The sequence below is a fragment of the Culex pipiens genome, chromosome 3, assembly GCF_016801865.2.
Source record: "Culex pipiens pallens isolate TS chromosome 3, TS_CPP_V2, whole genome shotgun sequence".
Lineage (NCBI taxonomy): Eukaryota > Metazoa > Arthropoda > Insecta > Diptera > Culicidae > Culex > Culex pipiens.
Window position 1 is genome coordinate 132,967,527 of NC_068939.1, and position 15,792 is coordinate 132,983,318.

Below are 15,792 nucleotides of genomic sequence, written 5' to 3' on the forward strand. Positions count from 1 at the left end.
TCTCGTAAAGAGGAAGGAAAAACGAATTCGAGTAGAGGAATTTTTCCTCAGCGCGTTCTTTTCCATTCATCATGATGTCGTGATGGATTTGCCTCTGGCACAAAGTAAGAAAAATTGCGCGACTTTGTTGAATTTGTGGGTTTAGCATAGTATCGAATGTTGTGCGCAGACAAATTGGTTTTCACTTTTGATGACAAGTAAAATTACATGGAATGTTATGCGTAGTTCATAAGTAAACTCTTAGCGATTGTTGCTGATTTTTTTTTTCAAATAACATTATTTTAAAATCATTTCGACAATAATTTCAGTAAAATCCAGACTTCCCAAAGTCTCAATTATCTTAAATTTTATCATCCAAAAGTATTCAAAGAAACTTCGGTTAATCGAATCTGAAAAATGTTCTTTTTTCTTTGTTCATAAATAAAACATGAAATGCGATATCAGCATTTGACAAATTCGCATAAATATTCCTAATATTCCACCACCACCATTTTGGCATAATATTATTTTTCCACGTTAACCCTGTTAAGCCAAATTTTTCGAAGATTTTAATTTTTCCCGTGTTTTGGAAGTCATTTCAACAACTTTTATTCTACGAAAAATATCTCAACTATCCAATTTTGGTAGAGGATAAACAGGACAATGGAAGAATATTTTCCAAGCTTTATGAAAAATGTTTTCAGATACTGTTTTTATAAAACTATAAAATAAAATTATTTCCCCCTGAATTAAACACAACACAAATCGCTTAAAACTAAAAACGGTACTTTTTATCGAAAATTGTGAGTACTTTTTCGTTTGCTACTTTAAGTGGCTTTTAAAAAATATGTTTGGAAAAAAAATGGTACTCATCTTCAGTCAGATCGTCGAATGTTTTGAGCTTTGAGTCAGCTTTTAAATTATTTTTATTTTGAAAAAAAAAAACTCATCTTTAGTCAGATCGTCAACGATCGTAACGTCACGTAGCTGATTATAACTGAATGCATTTTTTATTTTATTTAATAGGCAATAAACCACTCAAATTTGACTAAAATGGGGTTGCAGAACTCAAACTTGATGTAAAAAGTAAGAAAATAAAAAAAATACGAGAAATAAATTGTTTGTTCATGATTTGATTGACCAATACAAACCTTCAGATAATCGAAACAGCATTAAAAGTGGTCTGACAGTTGTCGATAAACGTCAATTGAAAATTTTCACTTTATTTAATTATTTGCAAGGCATCTCAGCTCAGCAACTAACTGTCCAATTTTCATAAAGAATGAAAACTCGATTATCATATACACAGGGTGAACACCCAAATCCCATTTTCAAATTCCCGACTTATCCAGAATCTCAAACATTAAGCATTTCTTATCTGAAGTATGTTAAAAAAAACTCTTTATAAAACAAAGTAAAATCATCGAACAAATTTTCGAAATAAATTTAAAAAAAAACAACAAATTATTGAAAATTTTAATAAAAATAGGAAAATAAATTTCTAAAAAATACCTAAAAAACAGTTACCATACTTTTAAAGTATTCGAAAAGATCTAGGAATTCGTTTACCAGGTTCCCTTTTTATTTTGTAAATTTTAATATATTTTTTATTATATGTTGATTTACCGCGTTGTTAGCATTTAAATGTTTAATTATTTTCAATGAAAAATCTGGATTGATAAGACTCCATGTTTCACCACTAATTTCAGGCAAAATGATTGAAGAGACAAATCCTTCAAACATATGAGTAATAAATTAAACCAGCATGTCAAGAACTTAATTATATTTCAATACTTTGCATGTTTTCAACAAGTTCTTATTTTTTTTTAATTAAGAACAAAAAATGTATGGATTTTATTCGTTTTTTAAGCTTTCCAATTACTGAAAAGTTTTATCTATAGTTGGAAAAATTATTAAAAATGACCTAAATGAATTTAGTTTAACATTTACATTTAAAAAAAAATAAACGCAAGAAAAAACTATTACCAAACTCAAATTGGAATTGTTTCCAAATAGTCAAACTATGAAACAAGATGAAACAGAACCATTATTGACGCTGGCCATAATCGTTGAAATTATGCTTTAATTTCATATGCGTTTTGCATGAGCTTTGATGTTGTTTAAAGTTAGATTTTGTTTTTTTAATGATAAACAAAGTAAAAAAATAAATAAAATTCTTTTGGTTTATAAACAAATATTAAGATAATCTGTGTCAAATGCTTGCCATCTTAATCATTCAATTTATTTATTAGTATATAATTTTTATGTAATGTCTTAAAAAGCCCTAAATAGGCTCATAAAGTAAAAGGAACCTTGAATTTTAAATTAGTTGCTAAAAAAGAATTGAGTGAAATTAACTTGAAAATTAATTTTAAAAAAATATAAAATCATTAAAGATATAGAAAATAATTTTCAGACATGTTTGCTTGGGATTCCCGACTTTTACTGACTTTTTTACAAAAAATCGCAAATTCCCGACTTTTCCCGGATTTTTCACGAATTTTGGCGAATTCCCGATTTCCCGATTTGAGTGGCCACCCTGCATACAGTCCAGACTTGATTATTTTAAGGCCTCGGACAAATTTCACTTCGGATAATCGAATCACGAAAAAAATTTCTTTGTCTAAACTACGCTAAAGTGATTTAAAATTTTTAAATCCAAGATGGCAGCTAATATGGCGGTGACGAAATATTGAAAAAATGCATCGAACTTCGGATAATCGAAACTTCGGATAATCGAGGCTTCGGATAATCGAGTCTAGGCTGTATGACTAAGCTTTAAAACATTGTCTTTGGAAAAAATTGAACTCACTTTAATATTTAAAATAAAATTGATTATTTTCAAAAATTCATAAAAGATGCTGAATATAACCCGTTCTTAAATTTTTAAACAAATGGAACAGATATTTGAAATAAAAATTAAGTAATCTAAGGTAAGCCAGACAAAAAAACATTTTATTTTGTATCTTTTGCTAACGCCTGCCAAAGTAAATTGTTTTTTTTTTGCAATTCCGTCGTGAAACTACTTACTTTTTCTGTCATTCTTGAACGACGAAATAGTCTACTTTTCTGTACCAAAAATAACAGAATCGAATAGCAACACTTTTCAAAATAAATGCTGAAAAGTTCTACTTTTCAGCACTGAAATGGGTGCTGAAAAGTTGAACTTTTCAGCACTTGTTTCGAAAAGTACCACTTTTCAATTTTTTTTTTTTGATTCAAACGATTTATTGACAAAATACATGAAAATTTGACATAAAATTTCACTCAATGGGTGTTTTTCGGAATTGCAAAAAATGTTGTATGGAACTCGTTGCAAAACTTGATTTTTTCAGCACTCTTCGTATTTATCCAACTCGGTGAAACTCGTTGGATAAATGTACGACTCGTGCTGAAAAAATCCTCTTTTTGCAACTTGTTACATAAACTACTATTTCAAAACACAAAACATTTACAACATGATGGAAAACGTTAGTGAAAAGGGGGTTCTTTAGTTTCATATTTGAGAACAAATATTTTTCAAATCTTAAATTAAGACAAAATGTTACAAAATCAATACAGACTTGGAGAAATACAAGTTAATTGGATAAATCCTGAAATGCAACATAAAGAACTCTTTCTACAGAACTCTTTTAGCGTTGTCTGAGAAAAATCCAACAAATTCCGTCGTTCCGATTTCCATCGATTCGATCGGCCCTGAACTTTCTTCACCATTTCCAGCGCACAAGCCGACGGTGTTGGTCCACCAGTCCCATCGCGGACGACACAGAATGCAGCAGTACTGTGCTTGGTGTTTCCCCATCCGTTTCTGATGGCAATCTCTACGTTACCACGAACATCACGTACCGTCAACAAGCTGACGTGACGTGATAGTATGCTCGACGATACTTGGAGCGACTCCACGACTGACCGCCTTTAATGCGCTTGTCTGTCGATATTACTGGCTGGCCATGTGCTCGTCGTTTCGCTCTATGATGTAATCCGCATAAACTTGAAAAACTACAAAACCAGCCTCGCGTGAGTTGTTCAACGCGATGACGACTTGGACGACGGGGTTGAAGAAGTGAATGCACTTCCATTTCGCCATCATCAAGTGCCTCTTTTTTACTCACTCGGTCAGAGTTGCAACTTGCCGGAGCTCGCGCGTCAAGTCGGCGTCCACAACGCCGAGGAAATGGAAAACTGGTTCGAGGCCGGTAGCTCCGGTTTTTTTTCAGTGCTGTTTCGCGTGATTTTGCGTCTTCTTTCGCTTTTTGCCTGTTGTTTATGGACCAGTGCAAACACCGAGCTTGACCGACTGGACCGGAGCTGGACTGGCCAAGCAACTGCCACTTAAGGCAGGGGTTGTTTTTTTTGCCGACTCTTTCGAAAGTTGTTCTCGCAAAACCTGTTTGGGTCGGGGAGGTAGCGGTGGCGTTGTTGGCACGTGAAGAACTTGTTTTTCTGGAGATGTCGTGACGAACGCGCGCGCTCTCCATAGTCATGTGATGTGAATTGGAACATCGAAAAAGTGAACGATGTATGGGGGGGCCGACGGGGGCCTTTCACTTTGGATTTGTGGTTTTGTGTAAAGCGTTGAGAAGCAATGTTGGACATTGTTTGCTTGCAAAAAATGTAAAATTTGCGACTATAAACAAATGAACTTAAAAAAAAGATCAAAAGTCGAGGATTAACTTTTAAATGTAACGATCAAGAAAATCTCCTAAAAGAATGCTTAATGGAAGATTGTTAAAAGGTTTTTCAAAAATCTTCCAAGTTGCAGTGAGAATTTCAGGGCAATCTGCTAAATTCAATTTAATATTGCATTTCTGGAGTTTTTTTTTGTTTAAAAGGTCCAATAAACCAAATTTTCAGTTTTTGCTTTTTGAGTGTTTTTTAATACCACTGACTCAAGGCGGTTTCAAAAACACCCAAAAAGCAAAAACTGGAAATTTGGTTTATTGGACCTTTAAAAAAAAAAACTCCAGATATTTCTGCGTTCAGAATAAGTTTCAGCATGTTTGGGTTTACTCAGAAATCTCTTGAAGTTTATGAAATTTTTTATTTTTTTAAAGATTTTTTTCTCTAACGTTTGTTTGACAAATATAATTTTTCAAAACTTATGCCTGCAAAACAACTGAACTGGTGTAAAATGCTTTTTACAATACTTTGTTTTTTATTCAAATATTTAAACTGTGGATTGTAATTTCAATTACAATTTATTTCTTTTCTATTCAAAATTAAGATTTTTCAGAAATGATAAAGTACACCAGGAAACTTTCTTTTTGTTTCGTAGAAAGGTGAAAAATATGAGCAGAAACTTGAATTCTTAGCTACAAATGTGCACAAGAAAACGTACTACAAATTTGTAAAAGTTTTTACGACGTTTACTTAAAATTAAAATTCATCCATTTTAAGGAATATGAATACAATTGATATTTTTTAAAGGTTTAAGTAAGCAAGGTAAACAAATAATTAATGTTATGTATTTTTACAGAAAAACTTTTCTTATTTAAGGGTATGATTTTGATAGAAACAAAGATTTAAAAATTATAAGTTATTCATCATTTGTAAAGAAATAGCGTTGCTTATGTTTTCCATAGATTATAAAATGTCTCAGCAAAATCAAGTAGCAAAATACCTTTTTCATAATTTTCTAAATTTTCAAGAAATTCGAAGAGAATTAAAAAAAATTATTTGTAAAATATTCAAATTAAGGTTTTAATATAGTGTTTTTAATCCAATTCAGTTTTTTATTAAAAATTATGATTGCAAACTAATAGGAACTGTGTTTTATTGAAATTAGATTTTTATTATATTTTTGTGTACGAGGATCGTAAGGTAAAATTCAGTAAACATATAGCGAATTGCCAAATATAGGACAAACAAAGGTCAACTGACAAAAAAATTACAATTTGATTTAATACAATTAAAAACTGGAATAAATAAAATCAATATATTTTTAAAGTCTTTTTTTCAATGCTTCAGATATTAGAATATTCTAAATTTTCAGAAGTTGTTAGTTCAATTTTATTAGTAAGTTAAATTTAATAAAAAAAACTTCTTTCTTATTTGATAAGTTGTTACAGTTTCCCAAGGTTGATTTCAAAAAGATTAGAAATTAATTTTGGCCATTGGCCTATTTTAGCTTATAGAATCGAACACCGAATGTTCAGATCGTTCTTTTTGCAAATCGGTTCTCGCGTAGTTGCTCGTTTTTCTGATAAAACATAATAAGGCCGTTGCAAATGTTTTTTGAACTTTATGTCCCTCGACTCTGACCAAAGTCGAGGGGGGGGGGGTAGGGGGGTGGGCAACAAAATAAAAAAGTATAAAAATTGTAGAATGTTTTCAGTTGATTAGACTTCTATTTTTATGGTCATTTTTAAGTTTCTTGTAAAAATGTTTTTTTGCCTCCTGATTTTTATCAATTTTGAAAGGGGGGGGGGGGGGGGGGTTGTGACATAAACTTTGAAAAATATCACAATCATAATAATTTATCAAAATTGATGAAGATTTGAAAAAAAATTAAGAGAAATAGTTCTATTATACAATATAAACTTTAAATTGTTTAAATATTGAAAATAAAAGGAAAAATAAACTTTTTATTTTCAGATTTATCATGTTCCCGGGAAAATGGTAACGAAAATCAAAATTGGGACTTGGGAAATATTATTCAACGGGAATCCGGACGATTTAAATTTTTAGGATAATCTGGTGTAATTTATGCCCATAAATTATATCTCTACAACCCAACCCAGCCTGTAGGCGGGCTTCGATCTTAAAAAATCGCCATAAATCAATTTTCAACCTTTTTTTTTAACTTTAAGCATTGGAAAGAAGATCTCTTAAAATTTAAAACTTGTTTTATGTAACTTTGCCAATGTTTAAAAAAATGTATTTTTTTTTTGTCAACTTTGGCAGCACTTTTCAATAACATTTAATTGACAGTCGTATCGTTTGTAGCAGAAAATGTGAAAAACAAGCAAAACAAAATTAAAAAGTAAAAACACAAAAAAAAACGAATAAGGCAAAAGATAACGATAGAAGGTGATAGAAAAAGCCAATTACTATCAAAAACAAACATAAACAAAACATGATATATGCAAAGAAAAAATTACTGAAAATGAAACAAGGTAAACAAGAGAAGTAAAGTTTTTAGTAGAACAAAAGCTGTTAAAAATGACGTCCTGAACACGAGAAAAAAAAATCGAATTAAAAAATTGGGCATTAAAGGGCTAAAGCTGCCACTTACGATCCTCCGGCATTATGTAATCAATGCAAATAAATTTGATAACGCTATTATTTTACACTTCGCCTCATAAATCTGAATAGTTATTCCCGCATTAAGATCTCTATCGGACAGGTTTGATTTACAACTTGCTAGATACGAACCCATTGAACGAGATTAAACATTACTATATTCAATAGGCAGATATGACCGCAACCGCAATCGATTTGGCACGTACATAACCTGCAAATATTTTTCTCTGCAATACCTCTCCTAGGCGTGTACGCCTCAATGCTCCACATAGATTCCAGTACAGCAGTGTGGAAGCTGCAGCAATATCGATCGCCACCGGTTTGTCCCCAAACCAGTCCTCCTCCTTATTTACCCCCACAAACACACACCCGGTAAAACAATAAAACATGGCGGACCCAGTTCACGCACACACTCGTACACTAAATCATGGCGAGCCGGAAGTGTTCCGGGAACGAGGGATGGGCGGATGGCAATGACCGCGAGGGTGTAGCGACGCGACGGATCAATACCTGCTTGATGGGGGTTGAGAAGGAAGAGATTCGGTGGTCGTATACGTTTTTGGGTGTAGGTTAGCAGAGCCAACTCCCTTCTCTTCCAGCTTACCTCATGGATCCCAGTTAGTCAAGTGTCACAGCGGCGTAGGTCGTAACTGTGAGTTATGAAGGGGTGGTTGGGGAACAATTTAGTGACGCAAACGACAATTTGGGGACGTTGTAATGCGGAAGTTGATGTTTATAACGGTTGTGATCTCGTAAAAGCCTTACCTTTTTGAAACCCGATGCCAAGATTTCTCCAGAACTGTTGTCTTCAACTCCCAGAACCCCATTCCAACTGCTGGACGTGCCGTTCGGTCATCTCCGCAACGGACACGTACCACATGCGTGCTGTGCTTGTCTTTGCGTCGTAATTTCCAACAAACGCCAGAATCACGCTTCGGCTGAACTTCCATCGGAGAATCGTGACTGGCCTACACCCGGCAACACGGTCAGGTCCATTCCAGAAAGGAATGCCGCGCCGACTATCCGTCATCGTCATAAACACCAGCCACTTCTTCTCGGTGAAGCTTCTTGCGCTTGTTCTGAGCGCTTCTTCCCCGAAACGTGAGGTAATGCCCCCCATCCAATCTTTATCCGACGGCATTCTCGTGCCGTGTTGCCGGGTCAAAGCTCAGACCCGACCCGTCGTGTGGCGACGGAGAAACAAAGTGTGTATACATAATGTACAGTTACACGGAATGTAGGTTACTCAGAGAACCTGAAATCCAAGCAACGCGATGAGACGAGACGTGAGTCCGCGGGTCAGCAGCTCGCGTATTCTGTTCGGCGTCGTCGTCTCAAAGCTTGAGCATTCTACCAGCAGTCGACCCCCGTGGAAGACGAGCTTCGTCAGCTTTTATGTGTGTTTGATGAGCATCTCATAGTTATGTATACCCAACTCTCGAGTGTCGAGCGCTTTCGATGCAGTCTCGCGTGGCTAAAATAGTGACTAGACCTTGGAACTAGAGAGTGAGCTTACCTAGACATGCATATTTGAAGAAGATTTATTGAACTTTGGGTCTAATTTCTTCGGTACACTCCAGAATCGATTATTAGAAGTTTCGTTTGCTCGAAGTTCGATTATACTGAGTTATTCAAAGATACTCTTGATTTATTTTCTTATTCTTGAAATTAAATTCGAGTTCAGCACCTCTAATAAGCCAAAATCGAGCGGAAATTTTGGCAACTCATGATTACCGGGAATTTTCGTCGAGATTCCTAGGATATCACGACGAAGTCCTCGGAAAAATTTCACTATGGATTCAATCTTCGGATAATTGAATCAGGATTTTTTTTTGTCTTGTGTTGGGTTTATGAGCTCAAATATGACCCTCAAAAATGCTTTGGAAATGTTGAATCCAAGATGGCGGCCAAATGGCGATGATGAAATTTTGAGTCAATGAGTTTGATAATTTATAAGGCTATCAATCACTCATCTTTGACATAAAATGGGGTCGCATAACTTGAATTTGATGTTCCATTTGATAAAATAAAAAGAAAACGATTTTTTCATATGATTCGATTAATCGAAGTTCATAAGAAACCTTCATGTAACCGAACTTCGGAAAAACGAGGATACCATTATATATTTAAATGTAAAATTGAACATCTACTTTTTATTTAACAGACTAAGATTCGTGTTTTTTCTTCAAATTATTCAAGTAAAGAGTGTTAAAAAAGTTCCAAAATATGCATCGTGTTATATTAGCACACCATAAAAACGGGGTGAAACGGGATTACAGTCTGAATAGGGACAGCGATTTTTAAAAGCATTTATATACTATAAACTAGGAAATCGATGCACTAATTTAGTTGATCTGTATCTGTGCTAACCGAAATCAATCACAAATATCTAAATATAGTGAAAGAACCTGCCTAAAACAGCTGTCCCGATACGCCCCAGATGACGGTAGCTAGAGTTTTTTAAGGCCCTATAAGCTATGGGATTCCCTTTGGGACCTTTTCAAGTAAAACTTAAGATTTTATTATTATTGAAAGGGGAAAAAATATTGCAAAATTGTATGGGGCAGATCAATGAATTTGACTTAAACCGGGGTGACATTGATAGGATGGAGATTTTTTTTTGAAAATTGGAAAACTCGAGCTAAGTACAAGCAGAATGGTATGAAATCATACTAAGTTATTCTGAGGTATGTACTTCGAATTATTTCAAATTTCGAAAACTTTCAAAAGTTAGTAAGCTCATAATTATGAAAACATTGATAAATAGGGTTATTAAGGTACACTCAGAGTGTTATGTTTTTCTCAATAAAAAAGGAGATCGGACTGCAATATTATATTCTTTGGACAATTTTAAACTAAAAATAGCTAAAATTAGTGTCAGGATTACAAGTTTCAAGTGTTATTGATACAGAAATCAAAAATAAGAACTATTTTCTAAGTAAATTTGGAAAATGTGTGATTCATGCTACAGAGTTGGGTTTTGCGCCAACAAAAATTGATGTTTAAAAAAACAATTTCTAAGAATTTTGATCAAACTTTAAACTTTTAATTTACCTAACCCCTAACTAATATAAATTTACTAAGTTAAACAAACACTTAATTGTAATATTTACAAATGAAACATTAAAAGAAACCTTACTCATAATCAATTTATCGTAATAATTTAAATTTGTTCACTTTTAGGGTGATATTTGTAATAAACACAGTTTTCAACTATTTTTAAATGCAATATTGAAAAACACTTTTTTTGTTAAAACGTTTATGGACATTGTGTGACCCCGCCCAGTACATGTTTAAAACATATAAATAATGAGAAAAGTCTTACCGGTTGAATAATATTAGAAAAATTAATTGAAAGCCTTCAATGTCATCCCGGTTAACAGCATTTAATAAATCAATTAATTTTAAAAAATGCAATACGTACCGTAAACCGGGGTGACTTTGATAGGATTTCAATTTGTTTTTCAGAGTATTTTCCAACAGGTAAGGTTTTTCTCAAGATTATTATTTTTAAAACATGTACTGGGGTAGGCCACACAAAGTCCATGCACTATTTTGGAAAAAAAGTTTTTTCAATAGTTTTAGAAAAATAGTTACGTTAAAAATTCTTAGTTTTAATTCCGGGGTGCCTTTGATAGTCATAGTTTTTCTTGTTAAAATCATATTTAAGATGTTCAAACTTTATTTGTACGTTAAATGTACCATCACTAAAGTAGCTGATATAGTTTGTAAGAAAAAAAATCAATGTTTATGTTAAGTTAACTAAGTTTAGAAGCTTTTTAACAAAAAACATATAAATTTCAGGTAAAATTGTTAAAAAGTCGGAATTTTTGCCTGAAATTTGTTAAAACTAGTTTTGTTTATAAAATTATCGATTTATACTGAATTCGAAGCACGAATCACAAGTTTTCACATTTTACATGAAATTTGTTCAACTGAAAATGCCTATAAATTTTGAGTTTTTTTTAGCTGTGTTTCAAAAACACATATTATTTATTATTTACAAACTTATTTAACCTTCTCCTAGTGGAAAATTGTCCAAAGAATCCGAAAATGCATTCCGTTTTCCGATTAAAAATCATGATCATTGAGAAAATCATGACACTTTGAGAAGTTTAAAATAATGACTACCATCAACATTTTCTTAACTATAGTTAACGAACTTTATAAACCTTTCAAAAATTTATGAAAAGTTCTTCTTGAGTTCTTCTTACTTTGAACACTTCTCTACCACGGTCAGTATGTTTCTGAACCATTCCTTACGTATTTTAAATGTACTCTTCATTTTGCGGAAAAATCGCAAACCTATCAAAGTCACCCCGGCTATCAAAGTCACCCTGTTTTACGGTACGCAGTTTTATTGTTGACTTTGCATTCAATGTAACGATTTTAAAAAGAAAGTATTCAGAATTCTTTTTATTTATTTTCCAAGTGTTTACTAAAAATAAGAGTTACCAGGCCAAAATTGAAAAAAAAAATCTGGACAAAAAATGCAAAAAAAAGGAAAATCTGACAGACAAACATCAAACAGTTAATAAAAAGAGGTGATTGATATGAGTTGGATGATTCTTAAAGTATTAAATAATCGGTTGCTTGGATTGATTCTTGCGTTTCAAATGTTGTTGTTAGTTGAAGAAAATTAAATATTTACTTTATTATTTTTTTTAACTTACATGGTAATAGGGAAAATATAACTTTTCTCGGCCCATTTCTATTATCGGCATATCATGAACTACAGCTTTCACAAAGTGTTTTTGATTATTCTAAAGTAATAAACCGCTCAAATGAAAGTGAGCACGCAACTCTTCATTGGTTATGTATCTGAAAATGTTGGTTGAAAAGCGGAAAACGGCATAAGTGATGATAATAAGTCGAAAGACTTTTCCCTATAACAATAGTTTCAACTTTACATTTATGTTTTAAATTCTAATATTTGAATTACTATATTTTCATGTTTCAAAGCCGCTTCCGAATCATAAAAAAAAATCAGCAATCTTTGACTAGGTGTCCTGAAAATTAGAATATGAAAAATTGCATAATTTTATGACTTTTCCCAGAATTTTCCATTCATTCCGGAATGAAATTTGAGTAATTCACAATTATTCTGTTTTTCCTATCAAACCCCTCTCCAAACACCCTCACAATCAATTCAACGTCAGCATAGCTTCCTTACTTTACTGGTGCACTAACACAACTCTGCGCTGAAACACATCCAAGTAAAAAAAACGCGTTCTACTGTTCACCTCATGTATAGTAGCTCACTTAACCTGTATTTGGCGCTTCTCCCTACACCCATCTACCTTCACTTTCCCCAATGCTACCCTTTTTCTCCCTCTCTCTCTCTCCTCCTTGCTTTCCCAGTTCCGGACACAAAGCTATTTGTGGAGCTGTTCGTCTGCTTACGTAGCAGCCGTCCGTCTGTTGCTCTCCGTACCCCACTTCACTCCATGTCTGACCCCCCGCCACTTCGACTGCTCCACCACGCCTTAACCTGTGTTGGTGAGTCCGTTCAGATTCTGGCGGTTCTGTATTGGTGAAGTTGAAACCGGCGCACCACGTCACGCCCGACAGACCGGTTCTACCCCGGTTGGGTTCGGTGGTTCCACCGAGCGCGGGGGGGTCTGGGGTTGGTATTTGGCGGAGAATTTATACTGCTATGCTATGCTGGCGTTGTGTTGAAGTGTCTGCACACATGCACACACGAAGAACGTGGTGAAGAGGAAGAAGAAGTCACGATGAGAAACGGCATAATGTGTGTTTACATTAGCTGCTCCCCTCGTCGTCGTCGTCGGAACATCTGTACATAAGTGGGGAGCCCGCTCTCGTATGTACGGAGCTCGACTGACTGACCAATACCACAACGACGGATTTCGTTGATTGGGGCGTTCTTTGCGTTGCTGCACGACAGAAATACCAAGAAGTCTGCATCACTGGGGTACACGAAGAAGAAGCAGAAGCACCAGCGAAAACGAAGAACAAGTGAGAGTTTGCAACGACGAGTGCGACTACGACGAATACTACCAAATTGCGCTCGCGATATCCCTCGCTTCAAGGACGAAGAAGCAGAAGAAGACGACGAAGATCTTGGGGCTGACGAGTTCGCGTGAAGGAAATAGAGCGAAATGTGCCAAGAGTGATGGTCTCGCGGGTTGAGGCGATAATGGCTACCCTTCTGCATGACTGGTTCTTGTTGCGAAGTGCTTTTTTTTGCATGAAAACTGGGGAGAATTTTGCCGACGGCATTTGCATCTCTACAGTTCCGTTGAATTTGCCGTCGGTGATTTTTTCTGGAGAAAGCTTGAGTGATTTTTAAAATAAGCTATACATTTGTGCTAATTTTGTCGATATTAGCAAGATTCAGTACCCATTCGGAAAACCCTGGAAAACCGTATCAAAAAGTTGTTAAAAAAGTTGAATTATATCACTTTTTCACACGAACTTTCAACACAGAATAACCCAGAGGAAGCACTTCGGTGTAAAGTCAAAGTTCTTTCTAGGTTACATTGTGCTTTCACAAATAAAAAACATAATATTCGTATTTTTTATTTTCTCACTTTTAATATCAAATTCGAGTTGCGATCCCATTTTAGTCAATTTTGAGTACATACAAGCGCTACAAGAAGTATTATGGAAACATCGATGTTTTATTAGAGTGATTAGAGTGAAATTTGAGATACTTTTGCAGAAAATTTCTACTGAATTTATTTTGAGAAAGCGGAAAACACAAAAAAAGCCAGGCAAATTTAATTTATTTCACGATTAAAGCAGTTCTAAACATAAGGTATAATATTCATCTATTGTCGATTTAAGAATTTAAAAAAATCAAGGCTTGGTTGAGTTTTTTTTTTAAATATTACAAATCTGTTTAGGCTGGTACACATTTCTGGAGCAACACGAGAAAAGGGCGGATAAGCATTTTGACAGCTGGAACTATTTTGAAAATTCCGAGAAAATAGGCAACTTTTTTACAAAACTCGAAGTTTTTAATAATAGCTGGCCTTCTCAGCTACCTTGTAAAGGTGCGGATTATTTTAAATAGTTTCTTGTTGACCCGTAATTTGCGAAATAGTTTCATCTGTCAAAATGCTTATGCGCCCTTTTCAAATGTTGCTCCAGATTTTATTAAAAAAAATTGTCACATGCTTCTGGTCAAAAAATTAAATTGCAAGCTCTGCTTTCAAAATTTGAAAGAAAAGTACCACAAAACTCTATTACAGTTAGCTACTTCCGAAAATTTGGAAAATATCAATAATGAATTAGTAATACATTATTTTTCTAAAGTTTTATGTCTTTCTTCCGATGTGCTGTCCTAAAATTCAAAATTAGCAAAAAGTCTAAAAGTGCCCTGTTGAGTTAAAATACAGAAAAAAAACCTTTTGCAATGTATTTTTAATAATTTACAAATCAATTGAGTATTTCTAGATTAAATTTTCAAAACAACCTATCCCTCATGGGTTTCCTATGCAGATAGGACTCTAGATTAAATTTTCAAAACAACCTATCCCTCATGGGTTTCCTATGCAGATAGGACCTATTGAAAATTTAATCGAGATTTCAGCATTTAAACTTTCACTAAATAAAATCTAATAATTCTTTAATTTGAAAAATGTACGATTTCGTTTAAAATATTTTGAAAATTAGGCCGATGTAAATATTTTTCATAGTTTTTGTCCCTAAATATTTAAAAAATATAAAAATTTAAATAGCAGGCCAGAATTCCAACATATCAATGTAAAAAGGCATGGAAAATGCATCATACAGCAGTACTGTCCATTTGCAATCATTAGTTTTCAAAAAAATCTAGGCATAAATGATTTTATTTTTGCAGAAAAAAAAACTTTTTGCGGTACTGTATATTGAAAATAGACTGAAACCTAAAATATTTTGAAACTAACTTAAGCTTTCTAAAAATGACTATAAACGCTGGGAATGAATTTAAAATTATTTTCAGCTGATTGCACTTAAAATTACATTGAAATTTTGAAGTTTTTTGAAAAATTTCGCAATTTCGCAAATATCTGTGTAAAGCATTTTCTAAAGTTATTGCAAGACAGTCTATTTGAAATGTTTGAAATCTTCATTTATAAATAAGTTGGATTAGTTTGAAATTTCAATTAAATATTCAGCATCTCTAAAATTGTTGGTAAATCAAGATCGGACCATTTCCAGTTCTGACATAAATGAGAACAAGATGAGATTTTTCGGTGGAAATATATGATATTATTTTCAAATTTGACCATTGTCCAACGATTTGTTGTTGATAATATGGATGCTATGTATTTAAAAAACTGCTTATTTCCCACCTTCAACCGCGAACCCTTCTGTTCCACCTTTGAAGAGAAGCCCCGCTCACATATTCAAACCTTATTATTAATAACCGATCCCGATGATGCTATGAGACGCGGGTTCGATTCCCGCCTTATCCACTGAGCTTCTATCGGATGGTGAAGTAAAACGTCGGTCCCGGTTTCTCCTGTCTCGTCAGAGGCGCTGGAGCAGAAATCCCACGTTAGAGGAAGGCCATGCCCCGGGGGGCGTAGTGCCAATAGTTTCGTTTCATTAATAACCTTA

The 15,792-nt window shown here is 33.9% G+C and overlaps 1 protein-coding gene across 3 annotated transcripts in view; it reads left to right on the plus strand.

Moving 5' to 3' along the window:
* The window catches only part of LOC120431508 (interferon regulatory factor 2-binding protein-like B), a 51,295-nt gene that overhangs the window by 21,061 nt on the left and 14,442 nt on the right, over window positions 1-15,792 (plus strand). The window lies entirely within an intron of this gene.